Raw genomic sequence first — 18428 nt, forward strand, 5'->3', positions numbered from 1 at the left:
TGGTACCCTTACAGATTATTTCATGAACATTTATGTATACATGGATATATGTTTTCCTACTGTTTTTAATTTACAAAATTGGGACCATACTGCACATACTACTTTGTGACCTGCTTTTCTTTCATCGAACAAGACATTATGAAAATCTTTTGTCATAAATAAACTTCAGCTCTGTGGTAGATGATTTCTAAGATGTCTCCAATGATCCCTGCCCTCTCATATCCTCACATTGTATAATCAACTCCCCTGGAGTGTGAGCTGGAATTCTGACTTATTCCCATCCAATAGGACATGGCAAGAATGATGGGATGTCAGCTCTGGTCTGATTTCTGTGATGAAGCCAACTGCTACATCATGAGCTGCTCTCTAGAAAATAGGGCAGTGAAACTGAGGCAAGGAACTGAGAGACTCCTTTGACCAACAGGCCAGAGGAACTGAATCCTACCAACAACCACTTGAGTGAGCCTGAAAGTGGATCCTCTCCAAGTTAAGCCCAGAGATGATTCAAACACCTTGACTGTAGCTTCTGAGAGGCTGTGAGTCATGGGACCCAGCTCAGCCATGCTTATAGATTCCTGACCCACAGAAACTGTGAGGAGATATATGTTTGTTGTTTTAAGCTGCTAAGTTTTGGAGTAATGTAGCCATCGATAACTAATACAAACCACTTAGTTTTTAATAGCTGTTTATTATTCCAATGTAAGGTTGTACTATAATTTACTCAATCCTTTTTATTGCTGCATATTTTGGTATTTTATTTTACCTATTTTATTTGTTATAAACAGGGCTGCCATGAATGTCGTTGTTAGCTAAATCTTGGTACACAGTCTTCATTCTTTTCTAAATCCTTGAAGTGGAATAGCTGAACTTCAAAGGGTTTGCGTCTTTTAAGGTTTTTGAGAGGCTATTTCCCAGTTGCTTTCTGGTAAAACCATACCAGTTTACACCCCTGCTGGGTGTAGTTTCCCATGGCTGCTGACCCACACCAAAGGGTTTGTGTTTCTGAAGCATATTTTTGGTTAATTTCCATCACTGTGTCTTGAGCTCTGTCTCCATGCAAACCAGTTAGAAACAAAACCAAATACAAACACAAAAACCCAAGAATGAAGACCAAGGTTGAATCTTCAAAAGTACTAGATAATTTGAAGCTAAATAGTTTATTCAAAATACTATTGTTTTGAAAGAGGTAGATGGCTTCAACCACCCTCATATTGTAATTGTTATCTTTCAGTGAACGTTGAACTTCTGAAAACATGGTGATGTTCATATCCCCAAGTACTTACAAGGAAAACAACAATACTGGTTAAGGTCAACATAACACAGAGCTTTTTGAAAACCTTAGCTTATTTCAGTCACACAAAGGATGACAATAAATTCAACTTTTAAAATTACCAAGCTGAATGGTCTGAATTCAATAGATTTATATTTTGGGGGAAGGATTTCACATACAAAGATATCACCACCATTTCCAAATTGCAAGTTCACTGTCGGAGAAGAATAAATATTTTAATGAATGCTATATATTTTAACAGGCTCTGAACCCTGCAGTTGGCTTAAGCTAAGGGTGCAATTTCAGGCATTTAAATAAGTAAATAAATGAGGAAGAAAATCCATGTTAATTGCAGTAATTTGCGGCACTTTCAATTTCTTAATTAAGAAATAAAATAGGATTCATTATCCATGCCCACTGTAGATGGCATACATAGATCACCATTATGACCACCCACAAGACCTGAAGTTATTGCCATAAATGAAATAGAGAGAAATCACTGACCAAATGTTCAGGAGCAAAGAGGGAGGAGGAAAGAGGGCCATGCAAAATGCTCCTCCTTAAAAAATGCTCTTCTTTCTGACCTTGGGATTGTATTATCCCACAATATCTCCCTTGAGCATGGAGACCTGCCCCTCCCCCCTAATCTTTGGGATAGATTTTTCTCTCAAGATTCTTGCAGAACTTTTCTGAGCCTGTCTGGCCACCCTGGTGGTGTCAACTTTTCCCTGATCACCTGCCCGAGATCATTTGTGTGCCTGGACTTCAGGTCCCTGCCTGTCTCATTGTCTTGGTGAGTCCTAATCTTCTTCTACAAAGGTAGGAAGAAGAAAAGAACATTTCTTATAACCATAGGCAATCTGACTCATGCTGCCTTTTGAAAATGATGCATTAAATTAAACTAAGGAGAGCATATAATTTATCATACAAAAAGCACTTTTGACAGGGACAAATGCTTAACTGAACAGGACACCAGACAAACTGGGAGTGTTCTGGACAGACCAGGATGCTTGGTGCCCCCAATGAAAAACCCACATAGGGCTAGAGTGGGAATGAACACAGATTTTCAGGCACATAAAAGGGAGTTCTGTTTTGGTGATATGGGCTGTAGGGTAATATCAATGAATGTCCAGATGAAAGAGCATTGATACTCCTGGCTATGGGCAGAGATGTATAGTGATTGTGATTTTGTTAGGAATACTAATATGGACTGTAATTTGCCTCTCTCAGGCCCCCTCTTTCCTACTGTCCTACCTTCTAAGTCTTGCCGGCCACCATGGGCACTCCATGGGCCACTGACTTGTCTGTGGAATTCATGTCTGCTGACATGTGCAACATAGCAATGAGAAGGGTACACAGCAAGTTGGAGGAATTTGAGAGACTCAAGACAGAGGGAAAAAAATAAAGAAAACCATCCTTGAAGATCTCTAAAAGGAACGAGGAATCTTGTCTGGGGTTAGACACTGAAGTGTTTTGAGCGAGTAGGACAGTTTTTGGTTTTAACCTAAGGAAAATAAGAAATTAACACAATACTTCTCAAGTGCCTATTATGTTCCATATGGGAGGCAAAGGAATAGTCTGTGACATATTGCTTGTTCTCACTGAAGGGACTTAGGAGTACATTCCTGAGTCAAAGGCTCTGAAAGAAACCTGGACTCAACAGCTGTTCTGACTGAGCCAAGCTGATCTTTTCTTGGGTCACACCCATGGTGAAGACCCTCGTGGAATTCACAAGGACTGAAATGAGTGTCTATATCTTTGTTGTTCCCCTTCTCAAAGGATCCTTCCTCCTGGCTGCATCTGGACAGAGCCCTGACCCTTGTGGGACCCGGGGGCCGGTTGCTGAGGGAAATGCGAACAATTATCTACATTCCTTATCAAAACAGGGTGCAGAATGAAATCATTCTGCCTTTCTCTTTCTGATGATTCATGGTAAAGAAGATACAGAAGTTTTCCAATTTTAGAAGGAGGCCAAGGAAAATAAATTCAAAATGCATCCATAAAAACTAAAGCCAAATACCAGACCAGAAAGAAAAACAAAACTCTATATAAAGTTTTCTCATAGAATTCACTGTTTCACATGTACCAGGTACTCTGACTTGGCTCAGATAGTGAGTGACAGCAGGATTCTAAGAAAATAGAATGAAAGATGGGAGAAAAGTGAGCAGGAGATCTGTGAACCATGAGAAATCACCATGGGAAATCTACCTTGTGCTGTTGCAAGGCAAAACCAGGAGAATTAGTTGTTGAAGCTCTTTTGAAAAGAGGCCTTAAATGTAGTTATGTCTCAGCTATTACATTTGAGAATTTTTCATTCTTTTAGTCATCATTTCATTGAATAAGTATTTATTGGGCATCTTCTTTTCCCCAGGTATAGTATTAGGTACAGGAGATTCAGAGGGAGGGAGACAGGGCTTTGCAGCCTTTTAAGGGACTTCTGCCTTTAAGATGGCAGTGTTAAGACAGGCCTGCCCACTTCTTTCTGAATTCATTCCAAAATGACAAGGAAAATGAGAAGCAGAAATGCAAACTTTATGTTTGTTGAGGAAGGGCTTCTAAATGCAATGACATTTCAACCAGGGACAGATAGATGTTGAAAGATTGTCTGCTGCTGAAGACCTCAAACAAGGCTGGCAGAGAAGACCTAATCAAAGAGGGCAGATCCAACACCATCTTTGGGGAAACAACTTGTGTATGGAGAATGTACTGACTGTGAGAGCATCCCTGGATCCTGGTGGGCTCCATCTAGAAGCAGGGGAGAGCCATCTCTGTAGGAAGCAGTCTGATGGGGAGGCAGATTGGAACAGATAGGTTCAATACTAATCAGTCTTGCAACTGCCAATCTCTTCTTTCTTCTGGGAAGAAGTCAGGGTTAAATCAACATATACACATATGCGTGTGTGTCATAAGGTGCACCCTGTAAATGAAAGAGACTCTCTGCTGGCTGGCATCATGGCCTGGCCCCAGCACCATAAACATTCTGCAAAATAGCTGGTTAAGAACAAGCTTGTCTCAAATATGAGTCAGAATAAAAAAGAAACCATCAGAAGAGTTCTACAAAGATACTGCAAGAAAAGAGGGTAATGATTAGAGAAAACAAATAGACAAAGAACACATAACAAGATTGTGTTGCCATAGAGCTCAAGGAAACTGCCAAGCAAATGAGAATAGACAAATAGTAACAACAAAACTTAATGAAAAAGATCACTTATATAAAAGAAGAGCTCAAGGAAGAAATGTCAAGACAACTGAAAGAGCTCAGGAATGAAGTGGGGGAGAAACATACTAGTACTGTCATCACAGAAATTAGGGGGCCATTAGAGGCAACAAAAAGTTAAACAAACTCTACTCAAAATGAAAAAAAAGTGGGCTTAAGAATATGGTTGATAAAGTGAGCAAAACAAAATGGGAATTAACGCTTTAAAAGGATTAGAAAAAGAACAAGATAGCTATGGAAATGAAATAGATTTAATAGACATACGTATATGCACAAATAGACCAAGCCATATTTGACAAAGAATAATGAAAAAAATAGAAGATGTATTTGGAGAAATATAATTACAAAGCATTTTCCAGAAATAAGATATTTAAGTCTACATACAAAGCAAAACCAAAACATAAACTGTCTCAGAAAAAGCTGATGCAGAACTATCAATCCAAAAGGTAGAGAAAGATTCTTTTACCATTCAAACAAACAAAAAACCAAAACAAACAATACAAATCAAAATCAAAGTTTGTTTTCTAAGGGGAAAATTAGGTTGGTGTCAGAGTTTTCCACAGCGACATGTTATGCCAGAAGACAGTGGAAGCATGCTTATAAAACCTCATTAAGAATTAAATAAAAAACATTTAAACATTTGTGCTCACACTTTTGTTCATGTACTAATGCTGCACTAAACATTGAATAAACCAGAAAATGTGGTTACCAGGATCTGGTCTGGAATAAAGTGGAGGCTGAATTTTAACCAGCCTATGGAGAATGCAGAAACTATGGCAGAAAGAGAGATGCTGAGTTTTCAACCATTTATTTTAGGATTAAGAAAAAAAAACCCTATTACAATTATGGTTAGAGAAAATAATGTAAATTGTAATAAACTACTAAAACATTTAAAACACTGAAACTAACATAATTCCGAAGATGGGAGAGAGAAGATGGGAGGTAGCCAAGAGTCAAAAGTCACACTTAGGGCTAATGAACTGAGAAATGAAAAAAAGAAAAGTGTATTAAAAATTATAAAGTTAAAATTAGCGGAAGTATTATCATTCTATCGTCATCATCATCATCATCATCACCACCATCATCTTCATGACCATCAATTAAAATTGGGTAAAGTAAGAAAATGAGAGGTGGGAGAAGTATATACAATTTATCATTGCAGAGTTAACAGTCCACAGCTACTAAGAATATAGAGGATTAAGTATATTATATTTAGTACTAGAGGCCTGGTGCACAAAATTCGTGCATGGGAGGGGGGTCCCCCTCAGTCCAGCCTGCACCCTCTCTAATCCGGGACATCCCTCTCACAATCCTGGACCACTGGCTCCTAATTGCTCACCTGCCTGCCTGCCTGGTTGCCCCCAACTGCCCCCCTCTGCTGGCCTGGTTGCCCCTAACTGCCCCCCCTGCTGGCCTGGTTGCCCCCAACTGCCCCCTACTGGTCTGGTCGCCCCGTATGGCCCCCCCCGCTGGCCTGGTTGCCCCACGCAGCCTGCTGGTCAGTCGTTTGTTCACCCCTCACTAAGCCCCCTGCCGGCCTGGCCATCCCATGCAGCCTGCTTGTTCAGTAGTTTGGTCGTCTCTCACTAACCCCTCTGCTGGCCTGTTCGTAGGCAGCCATCTTGTGAGGGTATGAGGGTTAATTTGCATATTACCTCTTTATTATATAGGATTATGAAGGTAACCACTTCAAAAATGAAAAATATTAAAACTTTCTAAACTCTCCGTATGAACCCCACATATCCCAAATGTAAAAACAAAAGAAAGCACAGACCATAAAGTGAAATAAAAGCAGAAACCATATGATGTTAAAACTAAGTCCAAGCATATCTATCAGATCAAAAAATATAAAAGTAAAAATATATTACTGAAAAGAAATAGAATCTCAGTTTAAATTACAAAGCAAAACAAGAAAGCAACCCCACAATATATGCTGTATACAAGAGACACAAAACAAAGTAACTGGAAAACTGAAAATAAAAGGATGGGCAAAGGCTGAACCAGGAAACAAAACAAGCAAACAAAACATAAACAAGAGATCAAGCCCAATTTTAATATCAGACACCTATCAGACAAGGTTGAATTCAGGGCACAAAACAGTAAACGACACAAAGATGGGAACTCAATTGAAATCTACAATGATAGTATAAATATGATGAGCATTTATGCACCAAAAATATAGCAATAACATTTATTAAGTTGAAAGGCAGTGCATATAAAAATAAAGGCAGAGACATATAAATAGTAAGAGACTAATATAGCTTCCTCAGTTTAAAGTAATCAGAGAATGCTTCCAGAGTCATATTACACTTCATTTTGGGATTATCAATACTTTTCAACTCCCTGTATTGTAAAAACAGCTACAAGAAAATCTGACAGTGTCTCACCCTTGCTGTAAAGCCTTCTATAGCTCCACACACCTGCCACATAAAGTTCAAGTTCCTGGGTGATCCGGCCCCTGCCTAGTCCTCCAGCCTTCTCCCATTCCACATGTCTTCAGAGTCATCCCACCACTGGAGGTTCTCTTTTCTACACCTCTTTCTATACCTCCTTTGCTTTGTCTGAGGTTGTTTCCTCTCTCTGTATGCTCTTTACTCCCTCTGACACCAGGTAGATGTAACTTTTCAGAGAGGAAGGGAGAGGGAGAGATAGAAACATCAATGATGAGAGAGAATCATTGATCAGCTGCCTCCTGCACTCCCCACACTGGGGATCGAGCCTGCATGTGCCCTGACCGGGAATTGAACCATTACCTCCTGGTTCATAGGTTGACACTCAATCACTGAGCCATGCCAGCTGGGCCACATATAAAATTTTAAAAATATAGAATACTTTGCTTCCATTTGTGTCATTAAGCAGGACACCAGCTCACCTGAGTCCTTGCATGTGCCTTGACCGGGAATTGAACCATTACCTCCTGGTTCATAGGTTGACACTCAATCACTGAGCCATGCCAGCTGGGCCACATATAAAATTTTAAAAATATAGAATACTTTGCTTCCATTTGTGTCATTAAGCAGGACACCAGCTCACCTGAGTCCTGAGTCTTAAACAGCCTCTTTCACTGCGTCCTCCCTCCCAGGGTTATAATGACCCAATTTCTGTCATTTTCTAATTATTCACCTAACCTAATTAATTACAAGAGAGTGGCTTCGTATTTTAAAAACTGTGTTTCTATTCATCTTCTCAGTGGACCCTCACCTGATACTGCGTTGTGTGTGAGGTGGGGATTGTCAGCTCATTTTACAAATGAGGAAATAAAGTCAGTGTGTCACTGGCATAAATGAGGCCAGACCTGCAGCTTCCACTTCTAGCTCAATGTTCTTCACACCAGAGCAGGCTGTCTCTTCCCTAAGTTTCTAGAACTTCTCTCTGGAAGCATGGAGGTGTTTTTTTAAAACATTGATTTTTTTTTTTTTTTGGTTAAAATTTCTCTGTGTTTTGCTTTTGATTTCTCATTCCCGGGGAAGATCCTGCCCTCTCTCCCTGGAGGTCAGCATTCTTTGTCTTTCCTGGATGATGGCCCCACTCGGTCCCCCTTGGGTTCTCTTCACTTGAGCTTCCACTTAGCCCGCCGCCCCCTGGAGAACCATTCTGGCTGAACGCCTCCTGCCTCCTTTCAAATTGTTCCTGTTCTGCGCTCGGGATTTCCTGCAGGGCCGGCCTTCCCAGCTAATGAAGAGCCTCTAGCTGGAGGCACTGTTCCTGACCAAGTTTCCAGCCCTGCTGGGAGGTGGGGGTGGCGGCTGGGAGAGGAAGTGACAGTCCTGCCTCTGCTGAGCCCTGGAACTTGCTGGTACCTGTTTTGTTTCAAATGGCCCAGCTCTCCTCCACAACACTGTATCTTTAAAAGAATCCACTTACCTGCCTCCAGGAGAGCTCATTCATAGTATGTGTTTTCTTTCTCTAAATTGCTCAGTGGTATCACTTTATAATGTGTGGGGTGGGGTGCGGAGAGTAATATCTAGGCCCCAGACATCATTGAGCAGGAGTGACCTTTTATTATGTTTTTGGGGAAATTCTGGGGCACCACTCAGCATAATTTTCCATTAAGTGGAGTTTAAGTTGTCACAATCCTAGCAGCAGATACCTATTATTTTTGTCCCTCTCTGTCTCCACTAGCCATAAAGGGAAGTAGGTAACTCAGCCTGGGTGCATCCTGGAAACTCATGTCCTGGGCTGTCAGATTGGCCCAAGGGGTGGGATGATCTAGGTCAGCCAGTGTTTTTCCTAAGAGTTTCCAAAAGCAGCTGGACCAGGGAGGTCACCTCTCCCATGTGGCCATTGAACTGTCAGGATATGAAGCTGTGGGGGCTGATGGGGAATCCTCAGGAGCAGCCAATCTGAGGAAATGACACAGCATCAGAGAGAAACGTCAATGAAGACTGAGGGAGGGATAGCATGAAAATCCCCAATTCTGGTTATTCCTGAGGCCAGCTCCCATCCTCGTTTTTTCAGAAGTTTGGCTACATATGCTTATAAATCACCTTTTAGTGCTTCAGCCAGTTTAATTTGCTAATTGCAATCAAGAGAGTCCTTTCTAATATGACCTTCTGTCTGTGACTTCTCCCATCACAGGTCCCAGAGGCCCCTGTACTGTCCCTCAGCTGCCCCAAACCAGATGTTTTTACACAGCAGCCCTGGGGGCTCCCAGGAGGATGATTCCCGCTTGCTCTTGAACCCTAAAAGTTCCACCCATATGGATAGTGCCTCATCATTGGTAGACAAAGCATAAAATGCACGTGACCCTGCAAGAATTGGAGCTCTATGAAGCAGGGAACTCTGCCTGCTGTGTGCACTGTTGTGCCCATCTGTCTGGACAGGGCTAGGCACACAGTGGTTGCATGATGAATATTTGTTGAATGAAAGAATCAGTGAATATGGCCATTCATTCATTCATTCATTCACAGCGTCATGCAGAGGTCTGAGATGCCTATCTCTTTTTGCTTGGACATCTTTAGTCACTGCCCATTACATCCTGAATTTAACCCTCTTCTCAGTCCAACCTGAACCTACTTGTCTAACCTCATCCCTTACTGCTCCCTACCTGCGCAAAGAACCTCCTAGTGTGCAGAGGAGATACATTAGCCTGACCGTGGCCTACTTCTGCAGCCTCCGTGCCTTTGCTTGGGCGATTCCATCCATTTGGAAGGCACCTTCTCTCTGCGCTTCAATTGCACAAGTTGAACTCATGCCATGTGGCTGGCCTGTCCCTCCCATTCAGAATGACTCTCAGGCTCTGGGGGACCCTGAGAGCACTTTCCCTCCCCTTCTGCCATTGCTTTAGTAAAAGCTACTGACGGCACATCCCATTTCTCCCCCAGGTGACTCCAGGCTCAGTGCTGCGTCCTGTCTCTCTTTGTCTTTGTCCATCATCTTTTACTTCTGCCTGCCTCTTCTCCACCCCCACCACACTTTCCACCAATCAGGCGCTAGCACAGTGTCACACAAAGTGGATGTCTGCCGAATGTTAACACACGTGACTCCATCTGCACATGGGTGCCAAACAGTAAACTCTGTCCTGACTAGACAAGCTGTGGAATCAGCTTGCGTGGCTTTCCTGCAAAGTAGGGCTAATCAATTATAGGTTTCATTGGGTTGTGGCTGATAAAACACATGGCTCATGCAAAGGGCTTGGCCCAAATCCTGGCACAAAAGTAGGTGCTCAGTAAATGGTAGTGGTGCTTGCTATTGATGGATCTTAGGTGCCTAGACAGCCAAGAGGACATTGTTCTTTCTGTTTCCCTCCAGTGTGGCTTCTGATATTTATAACCTGACAATCACCTTCATTTCATACCTTGGGTGGTTTTCCACACATCTACTCCCTTTAAGGGTCCTCCCTGTATAGCCATCTCCCCCGCCAGCCAGCCCAGCAGCTGTTGGGGTCCTCCCCTCACCACGGTTGCCCCACCTCCTGGGCCAGTGGAGGAGGGAAGGACTCAGCACCCTCTTACTGCCCTGCTGGGGACTGATGGAGATGGGACAAAACAAGGAGGGAGGCAAGCCTGGCCACATGCATTGAACATCCTTTGTCACCAGAGCAGCCAACAATGAGGCTCGTGAAGAAATGGAGCTGGTTTGGGGGCTTTCTTCTATTTTCCCCTATGCACATATATTCAGTGGGATCTGGAGGGGCTGCCTCTCTTGCCGAACCAAACCCCAAAATAGCTCCAGAGGTTAATGCTGGGCCAAAGCTCTAAGACAGAGCGCACATCTCTTCCTCTCCCATTATGTCCCCATTTCTCCCTGTGTTTCTTACTCTCCTCCATCTGTCTCATTCCACGAATCTGTCTTTCTCTTTAGCTGATAGCTAGCTCTGAGATCCCCATCCCTTTCTTTCCTGTCACTTCTCTAGCTATCCCTTCATTGTCTGTGTCTTTCTGTCTCTCCCATTCTGACTCTCCCTTCCCTCCCCTGCCCTCTGCCTTCACCCCTCCTCCCTCTGCACTGTGGCTCCCAGCATCCCTCTCCCGGCCATGATGCTGCAGGGGCCGTCTATCTGCCAGTGACAGGCTCCGCCAACCTCGACCACTTCTCTCCCGCTGCTGGCAATTATCTGGAGGTTGGCACGGGGCCCGGAAACTGCCGCTCGCACCGCCCCGTGGCTCAGGGCCTGCTCCTTCACGTCAGCCCCCTTGGAGGACTGTTTGGTGCCGTGCCCAGGATGTGACAACCTGCAAAGGTCGCACACACTCCAAAGAAGATGGACTGCTCTGCGAGTGGAATTGACATTGGGCAGACTTGCCATCATCCCTCCAGACTTTCTAGCATTTCACAGAGTGAAGAAGGTGCACTGGAAAACAGGAATTTTAAGCTACACCAGCACCCCAACACACACACACACACACACCTTAATATTGCATACCATTTTTAATTTATTATCTTTAAAGGTAGCATTTGAATCTATCTTATTTGAAATATAACTAATTCATCCACACAACTTTGTTGAAAGTTGACAGTGCCCTCTCTCTCTCTCTCTCTCTCTCTCTCTCTTGGGGTTTCAGATCTGAAAGGGACTTGTGAAGCTGTTTAGTATACCAAGGCCATCATTTTGCAGCTGGGAAATCTGAGGCCCTGAGAGACTGAGAAAGTTACCCAAAGTCAGCCAGTTAGTTGGTAGGAAAGGCCCAACCACGGACTCAGGTTTCCAGGCCCCAGATGACGTGCGCCGCAGAGCCCCTGCTGGCAGGCAGGGTGCAGTCCTTCTCCTTTAATAAGGGAGGACACCTGTCTCCTAGGAGGAGACACCACTTTCTGCCCAGGTCACTTGGTTATTCACTGACCGCAGAGCCCCTGCTGGCAGGCAGGGTGCAGTCCTCCTTTAATAAGGGAGGACACCTGTCTCCTAGGAGGAGACACCACTTTCTGCCCAGGTCACTTGGTTATTCACTGTAAGAGTTCCAATGTCTTCCCATATTTCATTCATCTAAGAATATGTCCCTTCAGCCAGACAACTAACCTCCTGAAGCACCCTGGTAATCAGAGGCATTGAGAAAAGGTTGGGCAGGGCTAATCCCTTCGGGACGATTTGAGCCTTTTCAGCTAGTTCTGAGCTTGGAGGCTCTTCTCATCAATATTGGAGCAAAACCTTGTCACACGTGCTTCCTCATGTTCAACCAGCTTTTGGCCGAGGGCTGCCTGTGTGGCATGGGTCCATTCCATGCCAGGGCACCTCATACCTGCTGAGTGCATGCTGCTACATCCCACATTCTCTCCCTCAGAGACCTTCGTGACCCAGGGTTTGTTGACTCGCTGGCCACCAGCCTCATAATAGGGATTTGCCTGTATGCACTGTGGGGCCACCTCACCCAACATGCAGAAAACCGCAGAGAAAATGGAAGTAGGCAGAAAGGAGGACTGAAATAGGCAGAAAGAATAAACTCCCTAAAAACCTGGCTATGACCAAATCATGTCTCACCATTGGGCCAAGTTGCAGATTGAATGGCCTTGGTTGTTCCGTATGGTCTTTAATAATAAAATCCCCCTATAATAATAAAAGCTGTGCCCTAGCTGGTTTGGCTCAGCAGATAGAGCGCTTCAGCCTGCGGACGGGAGGGTTCCAGGTTTGATTCTGGTTAAGGGCATATGCCTGGGTTGTGGGCTCAATCCCCAGTAGAGGGCGTGCAGGAGGCAGCCAATCAATGGTCTCTCTCATCATTGATGTTTCTATCTCTCCCTCTCCCTCTCTGAAATAAATAAAAAATATGTTTAAAAAAATAATAAAAGCTGTCATTTGTTGAGCACCTACCCTGCACCAGGCACTGTTGGAGTCTTTGCGTGCCTTGTCCCCCTTAGTCCTCACTGCCACCGCGAAGTCGGGACCATCATTGCCTCCTGTTTCCCTGACGGAGGCTCAGGGAGGCCACATGGCTGCGGGTGAGGAGGCAGGTGTTGAACTCAGCCTTATTCACATTTTAAGTGTAGGACTGGGATTCAACTGTTAAGCCACCTTCCTCTAAAGCTTCTCCACCACATTTCTCTCAAGAAAGCACGCACTACCATTTCCAAAGCTTTCCTCCTAAATAATTAAAACTCCAGAATGCTTCCAGTCCTTAAAGGCATACATTTCAATTATCTGGAACAGCCACGGAGGCAGAACCACTGCCCTGACTATCCTCTTCCTTGGCTCTGTTTCAAATCCGCTACCTCCAACACTCAGGGTCTAGTAGATGACACACACCTCCTGCCTGGAGTTTCACGAGGGGGCCCTAAAACTGGGGGATTTACTGCCCCGCTAGCCAGCCTGTGAACCCTCGACTGCTCAGGATGCAGGCCACGGCCTGCCGAGGACTCCATGGAAACCAGGACCTATTCCAGAGAGTCTGTGGGCTCTAAAAGCCTATGTCTTTGGTACTGAGGTTTTATTTTCCCTCTTGATGCTGTTATGAGGGACAGTTGAAGAGGAAATTCCCTACAGTTCATCAGACTCCAGATTTATAGAGTAGTGTGAAAATATTTGCCCTGTGTTTGAAACTGCTGAAGAGGGAAAAGGAAATGTTGTTTTCTACAGATTTATGAAAACAGAAACATTGATTTGTTTTGCTTGGGGTTTGTCACTCTTTTAACGATAACTTGATGTTTTCTAGTGCTTTGAGAGGGCCACGAGTTTTACAGGTAAGCCTGGTGCCTGGGGAAATTGGAAAGTTCGTTTCTCGCACTTTCTCCTTTCCACTCTGCACCTCTCACACCCCATGGTCCCTTGTTAATTCTCACCTGCAGTGGTCCCAGTGTTCCATGCCCCCACAGACTGGCCCTCCCAGGGAGGGAAGCTAGCATTCATTCATTCCCATTATAGAAAGTTGATGGATCACAATTCCTTTTGGATTTTTGTCTTTTACAAAATGCTAAAGATGACTAATTGCTACCTGACCAAGTATATCCTTAGGCTCAAGTAATGTAATTTTAGGCACATGTACGTGAGTTTGGGTAGAATCTGAAAGTCTTTCAGTTGCCCTCCATGCTGTAACATAGGCATTGGTGGGTTCTGCCTAAATACAAGGCTGGCTCTGACTACAAACGTGAGTTTTGCTTCAGAACTACCTCTTTAGAGAGCCAACATTATTTGAGACCCTTTGATCTCAAATATCTGTGTGAGGCTTCCTAGCAAAGTTGAGGGATAGGTCCCAGGGTCAAAAATACATTAGACTAAGTTCTAAAAAAATTAGTCTGGTGCTACAGAAGGATGGCTGAAATGCTGCTCCTAGCAGGGGAGGAGGAAAGAGAAAGGCAATTGTCATTATAAATTGCTCCATTATACCCAAGCTAGGTGGCTCCTGGAGATGACCCTGTTACTCAGATTCACTCTCACATTCTCCAATGTTCCTTAATTAATGCAAAGAAGCATCTCTGAGAAGTGACCACAGTAATCCCCTCCCCTGTGAAAGTGACCCCAATGCAATACAAACTTCCAACAAACTATGATTTACCTCTGCATGTCTGCTCTGCAACCAAGAGCCACTGGGACCAGCAGGTTGTCAGTGTTGGGAATAATAAGAAACACAAGAACTTGGGAAGGGTGGAGTAGAAAATAGAAAATAAGGGCAAAGTGGGTGGAAGAGAGGGGTGAGCTTTTGGGGGCAGGAAAGATGAGTTGGGGAAAATAATGTTTGCCTCAGATGGCCTTTGTGAGGAAAGTGGGAGGTGAAATCTAGTAGGAAGGATTGCAACAGGTGCCCAGGGCCTATGACACTAGGTATTGGGAAAGGGTTTGAAAAATATTCATTTGGCTTCCAAATAAATGAAATAAAAGCGAGTTAAAGCCTTTCCTCTCTCCAGTTTCCAAATCACACAGCAAGACCCAGGAGGCAGGAGCCAATAAAATCTTAAAGACATCCAAGGATCAAGCCCACACATTCCATGTGCTTCTTAAGATGAGTATAGTATATTCTGCAACAAAGCAACATGAATTTACAAGTACCTCATTAAAGCTGCAGGGGAGGGAGACTGTGGAAAGTTTCTAGGGAGGGAGGGATGGTAAACGGAATTAATAGCACAGAACTCATTAGTAACCACTATTACTAATTTAAGATATGTGAAATGCTATTAATATTTTCTTTATTCAGTGTATAGTCTTGGTTGTTAGCTTGAGTCAACTTCCTTAGGGCTTTCTTAGCTTTTCTACAGCCTAGACTTTCCAATTTGATTTCCCCTTATTCTCCTATCATGGAGGGGTTACAGGAAGAGTCAGGAAGTTCTCCTGAATCAAAAATTCTGGGCTGGTCCTACCCTAAGGTGGAGTGGGCAACCCTGGTGTGTACAGGTGGGGACAACACCCCAACAGGAAGACTTCAGTAGGAGGGTACAGTATGGAGGTGGTGGTCAGAGAGCAGGAGAAAAGTCAGTGTGTGATTTGTGGAGAGCCCTCAATGAGGATTTTCAGCCTTCACCTTCTATTCTATACTTGACTTTGGTGGCTGCTTGAAATGCACCAGGTGGGATCATCATTGGTTTAAGGCAGCATTATTTCCTGTCCAATGAGAAGATGCTTGAGAAGGTAATAGATCACTGACATCTTCATGAAAATGGCTTCCCAATTTTGCAGAACCCAATGGCTCTAAGAGAGCAGTTTTGAGTATTAAAGACGTTGGAAGAATATAGAATATGGAGTCCTGAATTACTGACCAAATAGGGTAGACTTGGGTGGGAGCATATGTGGGCACTGGGTACAGGTGGGAAACAGCTAAGGATGTGAGGAAGGAGATGCAGTGAAGAGGAGGTTGAAGATGCCAGGGGATGAATAAAAACATCTCCAGTTCTCTGATGAGTTCTTCAAGTTCAGTTACCTTATGGCTGGGTCAGTGGAGGCCTTCACCACATGTTTATAAGCTTTAATGGGAAGCTCTTCCTTCAAAGCCACTCACTGAAATGAGAGAGGTCTTGGTGTGAGAGCTTCTAGCTTCCAAATCTAGTCCCCAGGTGTCATAAATGGAAGGGGATGTATATTCTCTGGATTCTTGAATGTTTCTGAGCAGCCTCATGTTCCAGGCACTGGGTGAGGCCCAGGGAATAGAAGGTTGCAAGTTGCGGTCCTAACTCTCCATGTGCTTTCAGTTCAGCTTTTTTCACAGTTGAGGGACATGAGGCCCAGCTGAGAGTTAACACACTCAATGTCACACTGCTTTTTTGAGGCAGAGAAGACACAGTGGGTATCACAAGACAGCCCCCAATATGGCCAAGTGGGAAGCTCTCCAAAAGGGAAACAAAATCTCTCTGAAGAAGGGAGGTGAGGACACCAGGAGGACAGTGTTTATCCCTCTTTTAAGCACCTGGAGGTCAAATACACTGAAGTCTTGTGAACATGTAGATGGAGCTCAGAGAATGACAGTCACAGGTGGCACCTCCCCGTGGAGCTGACAAGATGGCCCTCTCAGTCCCCACCCAAAGACACTCATTTGCTTGGAGCTTGAGAGAGGGGCACTCTGGGAAGGTGAATGGCAGGCTAGCTTTTCCTACCTGAGATGGGACTCTTTTCATTGCTGGACAGAGTTTGGATTTGACAATTACTTCTATAGAATCATTTAGCTGACGTGCTGCACTGATGAAGTGTGGGATTTCCAAAAGCCAACCCCTGCCCAGAACCAGTGTCCACACACAGTCCTCCCATCTCAGATTCCCCCACTGTATAGAGAGCACCTCATTATAATCCTCCTATTTTACAGTCATTTGTACCCCATGAAAGGTCTCATGAAAGGTCATGAGACAGTGTCACTTCACACACCACCCATGCATCAGGTGACACTACTTTACCCTCATTCTGCCATCACAGCTCCACAAGCCTATGAGGACACGGGCTCAGAGACTGTCCTGCGGCAAGTAAATGTGCTCTTGTCAAACAGCACCGAAAAGTCAAACATTTCTCTGAGTCGAAGATTGTTATTCTGAATAAAAAGGAGGCTGGACTAGAAATATTCTAAGCTTACTTCTAGTTCTAACCAATGTGGGACCAGTGAAGGGCCAGCAGGTGTTGTTGAATTCAATCCATGGCCAGTTGGGCATTTCAAACACAATGTCAGGAAGAAGAGGACTATTTTGCTGGAAAGGGGGATGAAGACATTTGGGGGTGTGGGGCTCTGATAGCACTTCCTGTGTCACTCCCGGAATATGATTGCCTGTCCAGAAGCTGCAGGGACACTCTGGGTTTTGCTAGAATGCCAATTCCCCTTTCCTAATGTTCTGGGAAGAACAGTTCATGGAACACAAATTACTGGTCCTTCATCCTATGACAGCAAATGGAGATGAACGATAGAAACGGGGACTTAAGAGATGCCTTTGCATTAGTGCCCATGGCCGAATATTTGTTCCAGAAAGCTCCTTTGGGGGGCTCAGTTCCTGGCCCGAGGGCCTCACCTGGAGGCTGCAGGGGGGCAGATGGTTGGCAGCAGGCATTTCTTCCATATCTGTCTCCTTTCATGGCTGAAACCCTAAGTCCCCAGAGTAGACTCTTTCTAGCTCTCTCACATGCAGAGCAAACCCCCAATGTCATATCAGCTCTTTGGCCCTTCTCCCCACACCCCTTTCTCAGGAGAGCTTGTACATGCACGTCCTCACTTCCCTGCTACCTCTCTTGGTGACTTCCAATTCTTAGTCCTCAGTTCCCCATTGGAGAACACTGAAGAACACTCTGTCTCCTCCCCCCTATAGAGGGTAACTACTTTCATCATCTCCATGTAGCAGATGGGGAAATGGAGGCATGGTGAAATACAGTGACTTGGCCAATGTCATGCAGACAGTAAGTGTCAAAGCCAGAGTCGGAACCCAGGCAGTCCAGCTCCTCAGACTGTGCTCTTGACCATGTGGCTCTTCTCCCAATCACAATCTCCTAGTCCACAGCAGCAAACCACTACCCAGGCACTCTCTCTAGCCTGCTGCTTTCACATAATGCTCCTAGGATTCTAGAAGTTTCCCAACTGGGAGATGGGGACAGAACTACCATGTGAAGTAAACCAGGCCAGTTTCGTTATACTCCATTTGCCACCAGAGCGGCCAATGGTGAAGTCCCAGGAAGAAATAGAGCTGGCTGGGGTGCTTTCTCTTCGTTTCCACTCTGCACATATATGCAGTTGACGTCGGGTAGGGATGGAGGAGGCATGGGCTAATCCTCTCTAAACCCACCATCAGGGAGGCTGCACCTCTCTGATGGTGCAGGGAGGCATTTGGGTACCACTGTTCAACAAATCCATTGAAAAGGGACTATCGCTGTTTATTGTACTCTACTGATCCAGTTTTAAACAACATCCAATCTTATTTGATAGTTGAATCTGAGGCTTGAAGAGATTACATATGTGGGGGGAAAACCTCTTCGGTTATTGCAAAGTACTGTGCAAGATGTGTTTTGTTATGATTTATTAATATTCAACTTTCACCCAAGTAGAATTGATTTTTTAAAATGTGTATTCATGTGTGTTCCCTAATTGGGGGGAGCACCTGGCAGCCCTGTCTCCA

The 18428-nt window shown here is 44.4% G+C and overlaps 1 protein-coding gene across 1 annotated transcript in view; it reads right to left on the reverse strand.

Moving 5' to 3' along the window:
* SLC14A2 (solute carrier family 14 (urea transporter), member 2) overlaps positions 1-18428 on the reverse strand; it is a 380773-nt gene that overhangs the window by 164968 nt on the left and 197377 nt on the right. The gene's annotated exons all lie outside the window — the stretch shown is intronic.

This window comes from Myotis brandtii, unplaced genomic scaffold (assembly GCF_000412655.1).
Source record: "Myotis brandtii unplaced genomic scaffold, ASM41265v1 scaffold212, whole genome shotgun sequence".
Lineage (NCBI taxonomy): Eukaryota > Metazoa > Chordata > Mammalia > Chiroptera > Vespertilionidae > Myotis > Myotis brandtii.